The sequence below is a fragment of the Rattus norvegicus genome, chromosome X, assembly GCF_036323735.1.
Source record: "Rattus norvegicus strain BN/NHsdMcwi chromosome X, GRCr8, whole genome shotgun sequence".
NCBI classification, from domain to species: Eukaryota; Metazoa; Chordata; class Mammalia; order Rodentia; family Muridae; genus Rattus; species Rattus norvegicus.
Genome location: NC_086039.1, coordinates 18,875,899 through 18,883,368, shown reverse-complemented (window position 1 = coordinate 18,883,368; position 7,470 = coordinate 18,875,899).

Genomic DNA, 7,470 nt, shown 5'->3' with positions numbered 1-7,470 from the left:
CCTCTCTCACTGAAGCCAGGCAAAACAGCCCAGCTAGAAGAACATATCCTATGTACTCAAGTGATAGCACATGCTGCAGAACATGCAAAGGGAACACTTCTTCATTGCTGATGGTAGTGCAAACTTGTACAACCACTTTGGCAATCAATTTGGCAACCTCTACATGTTTTTATTCACCCATTTTTTGCTATAAAAGCTAACATTAAATTTTTTTATTTGTTTCTTTATGAGAAGTATACTGTTATGTAGTTGCAAATTGTCATATCCTATCTAATTTGATACAAGAGTAACTTCTGGGTTGAGGGATAAAGATTGGAAGTAAATAGTTTGTCTAGTATTCCCAAGTAACCCTGTAATGAGAAACAACTACCACCACTACCACCACTACCACCTGTATCATCCTTGTCCTTTGGGGATAATGACTCGAAATGGAAAGGGAAATATAAATCAAGATTTTTGCATTTAATATGTCTCAGCAGCTCCCCAGTCATTTATAACTTCATTTAAAAATCCTCAACAACTCTATGAGGCAGTTATGATCTTCATTTTTAAAAAGAGAAGAATATGGCAATGAGTAATCTCCCTGTGGTCATAGAGCCAGGAAGAAAAAAATTCACACTTCGTCTAAGATAGCAGTTGTGTCCATAGAACAATCAATTCAACATATCATCCTATGTCATATGGGCCTGATAAATACTATATTTTCTACAATCCTGTCTTCCAAAAGTCAAGTACTTCAACTAAAATTTCAGGATTTATACACTCCAAACTATAAAAATTATTGAGAGAAAGTTGTAAAAATACATGAATTAATAAGAAGTCCTAAAATATATACATATACAAGATGAGATTAAATGGAGGTACCCTATTAGAGGATGACAATATCCAAAGTAGACACCATATGCTATCAAATAAACTGCCTATACTAAGAATGGGTTACATATTTTTTTAAATCAAATTGGCCAAAGGGGTCCAAAGACCACAAACATTACAGACCATTGCCAGTGATATAAATTATCATTCACAATCTGACAGTATGACCCTATTGCTGAAGACATCTTATGCTTATGTCATTAAGCATGGAGATACCTAGCTGATATTCAACTGGAAGCTTCCATTCTACTAGCTAACATTCATAGTGGTAGAAGGCATTCTGATATTACTACCGGAGGAAAAAATATTCATCAGTCAGTCTCAGCTAACTGTATGACCTATTTACAACAGTGACTTGCCTGCAAGATATGGCTACTGGTGCAATAGAGATATGAAAGTCACAGGAGTTACCAAACATTTTTGATGGATTTTGAGACTTGGATCATGAGATGGAACCCATACATACCTGAGGCTGCTAATGAAGCCAAAAACATGTCATGAGCTCTAGGGAAAAACTTATTACTATTATTCTGCTAAGTTGACATATCGATAAAATGGCCCCTACTAACATACTACAATGATCAGTACCTCACTCATCCTCACAGAGAAGCATCTTTTTGAAGTAGATGATAATCACTCATAAAGACCGTGGCAACATACACAAGATTGGCATAAGCTCAAGGGTCAACAAAATCCCAGGACAGAGGAGTGGAAGTAGGTACAAAGTTCTGTGACAAGCCAAGAAGCTATTTGTAATTAATACCAGCTGAGAGATGGAAAAACCCAGCAGAGTGACGCTAGATATATCGCCCGCACTCCAGGGTTTGCCTCAGACTCATGAATAGCTGGTGAACATAAATAGGACTTCATGTTTTTTTTTGTTTTCTTAAAGAGGAAAAATAGGAATTTGGGTGAGCAGGAAGGTGGCGAGGGATGTGGGAGAAGCTAGGAAAGGAGAAAGAATATGATCAAAGTATGCTGTATGAAATTCTCAAAGAATTTTTTTAAAGAGAACTCAACTTGGTGGGGAAAATGTAATATTGTTAGTGTGCTAATATTCTCCAAAGTGATTAAGGATTAAATGGAAATCCTATAACAGCATTGGTTTGTTTCTTTGCAGAAATTAATGATGGAATTCTTAAATTATAAGAAAATTCAAGGGACCCAGATTATACAGACTAAAGTTGACACAGAGAATAGTTGAGAGGGTTCATACTCTGTGATGTCAAAGTTACAATAATGAGAATTCAGTGATACCAGTTTAAGGTATATATAACAATCAATAAAATAAAAGTGACTTTATTAGTTACTATTCTACTACTGTGATGGCATGACAAGTCAACTTATACAAGAAAGAGCTTATTTGGGGCTGACAGCTCAGTGAGTCCATGCCCATCATGGCAAGGAGCATGGCGCCATAGCAGGCATGGCACTGGTGCAGTAGTTGAATGTTTAAATCCTTATCAGCAAGTAGGAAACAGAGTAAGCCAATTGCAAATGGAATGGGATTTTGAAAACTCAAAGTTCACCCCTAATGACATGCCTCCTCCCACAAGACCACACCTCTTAATCCTTCCCAAACAGTTCTGCCAACTGCAGACCAAACAGTCAAACATATGAACTTATGGGAATCATTCTAATTCAAACTGTCACAGAACTAATAGCAATTAATACATATCAATAAAGAAAGAATTAGTTTTCTTTAAGAGTGTTGCCCATGGTAAGCACATCATATTTTACCAGTGACTCTCAACTTGTGGGTCAGGATCATTATGGGGGTTACATATCAGATATCCTGCATGTTAGATGTTTACATTACAATTCATAACAGTAGCAATATTACATTTATAAAGTAGCAACAGAAATGATTTTATGGTTGGGTATAACCACATGCAGAACTGTATTAAAGGGTTACAGTATTAGGAAGGTTGAAAACTACTACTCTATCAGAAGACCACACTTCCTAAAAGCAATATGAATTTCCCCTTGCCTTACCTTCTGTTCCATCCTTTCTAGAATAAGGTGACTACTTCTATCCTAAGTTCTTTACCATCTCGATCTAATGTGCCTCTATTCACTTCTCAAAGTCTTTATCTGCAAATACCATCACAATGTGGGAAGCGGGGAGCTTGGACATATAAATTTAGGTAAAATATTCAATCCATAACAGTATCCTTCCTACTTCCTTGACTGAATTCCCCACCAAAAACGGTGGCCTTTTTATGGGAGCAACAAACTATTCACTTTTTTAAATTGAAATTTAGTCCCATTCTAAGACATAAAACCTACCTCACATGAGATTAGATGGGTCATGGTCCTAGGGAAAAACAGAATACTATCATTTTGCCAAAAGAAGATAGCAAAATTGACTCCTATGGCATTCTGCTATAGCCATAGATTGGTGCCTAGCTCAATGCACATGAGAGAAGCTTCTTCTTGAAGTAGATGGTAATTAACTCAGAGGCCTGCGACTGAAGAAAATGAGGGTCTTTGGAGTATTCAGTCCTAAATGGGATGTTCTCATCCAATCCATCCCCTCGGGTGTCAGGGCTCTGTGCAGACAGGGAGGGCAGAGGTGATAAGGAAACACAGTCTTCTAGACACAACAGGACAGATACATGTATGGACTCACAGAGTCTGTGACAGCATGTACTAAATCTGCACAGGTTCAAGACAGATAAAGTCTCACAACTGAGAAGGGGATATGGACACTGGGTCCCTCCCCTAACCTCAAAGCTTTTTGTAGTTGATACCTGTGGGGAAAGGGAGAATCAGTTTTCTCCAATGGAGTGTCGCTAAGTATAGAAACTATACATCAGGACAGTCCCTAACAAACTCAATACATCTTTGTGGACGTGTGTGTGTGTGTGTGTGTGTGTGTGTGTGTGTGTGTGTGTGTGTGTGTGTGTGTATTAGTCTTATTGGTCTTTTGTTAGTATGTTTAGATTTTTATTTTGTGTTTTTCAAGAGAGAGAGCAAAGTTGGATGAGGAGGGAGGTGGGAAGGACCTGGGAGGAATTGGAGGGAAGGTAAAAACATGTTCAAAATAAATTGTGTGAAAAAATTTAAATTTAAAAAGAATTGCAGAACTGTCATTAGCATATTCAGGCAGTCAGCAACAAATCAAACAATAACGATGTCTAGGAACAGGGAGGGGTATGCTCCCTTTCAGTGACAAAAACACACCCACGTGCAATTCTCCCTATTCATTTAAAAATGGTTCTTTTTGTCTACAAAGCGACACCTAAGTCCTCTAACTCCTAAACTTCGGTAATGACATTTTTTTTTACGATCTATATTTCTCTTTTATTTCCTATTTAAAAACATCCTTGAGAAGAGTCATTATCTTCCAGTGGTGCCAGCACTTATCACTCTCAGACTTATTTTTTTGTAGTTTTAAGTATGGGAGGGTAAAGGCATTGTTAACTTTATGGTAAATTGGAAGTTCTGCTGGAAAACAGACTTGAGTTAACGTTAAAGTAACGCTGCACCCATGCCCTGCTACTGAGGGTCCCTAATTTGCCCTCTAGTGCTCACACCATAATGTCGCTCCACTGTTCTTCCTCAAAAATGACCCATTATCATCTCTGCTTTACGTATGAAGCAATTGAAGAAATGAAATATCACACATTGGCTTAGCGAACACTCTTCGGGTGCTCATTCTAGAAAATGGAAATATACCAACAAACAAAATAGCTACTCTGGTGCTCATATGCTTGAGGGAAAAGCATGAAGTAATCAAGTAATCTAATAAATATTATGACTTCAGTGAAGAAGTGCTTTTGGAAAATAATATGTAAAAACTCCAAAGAAATAAAAAAGAGGAAGGGAAGACAAAGTAAATATGTACCAAACTATAATTTAGCACAAAGCAAATCGGATGTTAGAGGAGTGAATGCAAACTGCTGTGCTTTCCACAAAATTGTTCAGTGCAATCAAGTGTCTCCTGAGGTGATGCTGTTGAATCACTTTTAATAAAAAATATACATTCCTCTCAAACATAGATTTCTATAAAACTTACTTGTAGTTTTAATATATGCACATAGTCATAAGATGGAAAATATTCATTCACTGGAAATTTTTGTTTTAGAATGTATAGTGTATAAAAAGATAATGTATTTTTATTTAGTCTATATAATGTTATTTTGCCTAGGCTAGCCACAACCCTTGGGGTTCAAGCCATTCTCCGACTTCAGCATCTTAAATAGCTAAAAATCTAAAATCTCTACTAGTAAGCACTGAGATTGAATGTAACAGTAAACAATAAAGGCAAGGTCTTTGCTTTCAGGTTTAGTGATAAAGGGGAAATATACAAGGGAATAATTCTGTGGTTATCTTCAGAGAGTAGTCATTGCTCTGATGGTAGTGAGACAAAAGTAATAGAAAGGGTTTCAGTATTTTAGGTCTAGAAAGCACTGAAGGGATGGCAGTTGAGTCAAGACCTAAGGGAGACGAATGTGATCAACAATGCACAGATCTTGCAGGAAAGAAGCCCCAACTTGTAGTCCAAAAACTATAAACCTCTATAGGGAAATCAAACTTGTTTGCCAAAAATGGAGAATGGAAAGAGGAGCCATCGGGGTTGGGAATTTAGCTCAGTGGTAGAGCGCTTGCCTAGCAAGCGCAAGGCCCTGGGTTCGGTCCCCAGCTCCGAAGGGAAAAAAAAAAGAAAAAGAAAAAGAAAGAAGATCCATGGTTGTATCTTAGAAAGGCATCATATTACATGGTAGGTGGGGCTAGCCTAAGCCAACCAAATAGTTGGTTTTATTTCAAGTAAAATGGGAAGCCCTCTAGGAAGTTTAAGGATGGGTATGTTCTGGTCTTCTTGGGGTTTCAAACTGACTACTCTCAGGGGCTAAATATAAAGAAGAGCGAGAGGAGTACTACCCTGGGAAATCAGGAGGAGTGACTCTTGTAGTCAGAGGGAGTAGAAGATGTTTCTTCCCCTCCACAATTTCCTCTTCTCATATGCTCCAGATCCAGGAAATGGTGTGGAAGAAACAGGAAAACTCCAAGAACCAAAATTCAAAGGGGAAAGAGCAAATCTGCCTCAGCTGGTGCAGCCAGTTCCCAGAGAGTGAAGTAAGTCTGTATCAACCCGTCCTTTCTGCTATGCACCCTTGTGTCAGGAAATGAAACACTATGAGACGGAACACTGACTTTCTCACTGGAGGGCCAAAAGTGGAAGATCGAGGGCAGCAAAAATCACCTAGAAGGATGTGCAGAGGAAACATAGAAAGTCCTTATAAGGAGTTTTAAAAGAACTCTAATACTCAAACTTAAGCTTATTGCCTGGATCTGATTCTACTTAGTCTCCCAAATATTTTGAGGACAAAAGTATACTTCTTAGGTGTCTAAAATTATCAATGAATCAATGAAAGTAATGAGCACATATTAATTTATAATAAGACAAAATAGCACTGAAAGGCAAAGATAGGAGGACACCAAGAGCTTGCTGACTAATCAGTGAAGCTGGATCAGTAAACTCTGAGTTCAGTAAAAAGCCTTGTCTTAAAAAAAAATAAAGTAAGCCAGGCCTAATGATACACTCTCAAGACTCAGGAGACAGAGGCAAGCAGATCTCTGTGAGCTCCAAGCCAGCTTCATCTACCTCCTGAATTCCAGACCAGCTAGGAATATTTAAACAGACCCTATCTCAAAACAACCAATCGATACAGTCCATGAAGAATCCTGTCATGAACTTCTGGCCTCAATGTGCATATTAACCCCCCCCCCCACACACACTCACCCACATGCACATATGCATGCACACACACACACACGTTTTTAGCAATGAGGTCATACCTTCAAATTCATATCTTCAAATGCACATCTTCTGAGACAAGGGAGAACAAAGGCTGTTTTTATCTTTTATGAGGAAATCCACAATAAAATCTGAGGAAGAACTTTTTCTAATTTATGTTCAGCTAATACTTTAAAATACTCCCAATTATTTTTAATATAGTAAAACAATCTTGGATGATAAATTCTAAATAGCAATTTAAAAAATGTACAGATATACAATACAGGCTGAAGAGACAGCTCAGTGGTTAAGGTCACTTACTGCTCACAAGGAAGACCTGGTTCAGTTCTAGCACGCACGTGTCAGCTTATAATTGTCTACACTATAACTCTAGTTCCAAAGGACTAAGTTATTTATAACAGATAATTAGAATAAGTTTTTAAAAATTTAAATGTGGAATAACATTGTTTTTATATTTACCTAAAATTGATTGCATATGCATATGTGTGTTCATAGATATGTATTTTAAATGAAGTTCTAAATGCCGCTTTGGTGTGATAATGCTCCCCAAAGAGCCATCAACTAACAAAACTTCCAGAGCCAGATAGATGTAGGAGTTGTTGGTCAAGGTGTCCAAGAGACTCCCAAAACAATATATAGGACTACTGTTGTTCTTTTTGCCTACCAGCACTTGAAAGTAAGAGCCTATTGATAAAGATACCACATACTTTGAACATGGGATTCTAGAGAATCAGGCTGAAATTGATCTGGAAGTCGTCCATGAGGCTTAGCTCTTATAATATTGGAAGGAACTCCATCACCTGCTGAAGGAGAGGAGCAATGAGTAAGTAGTA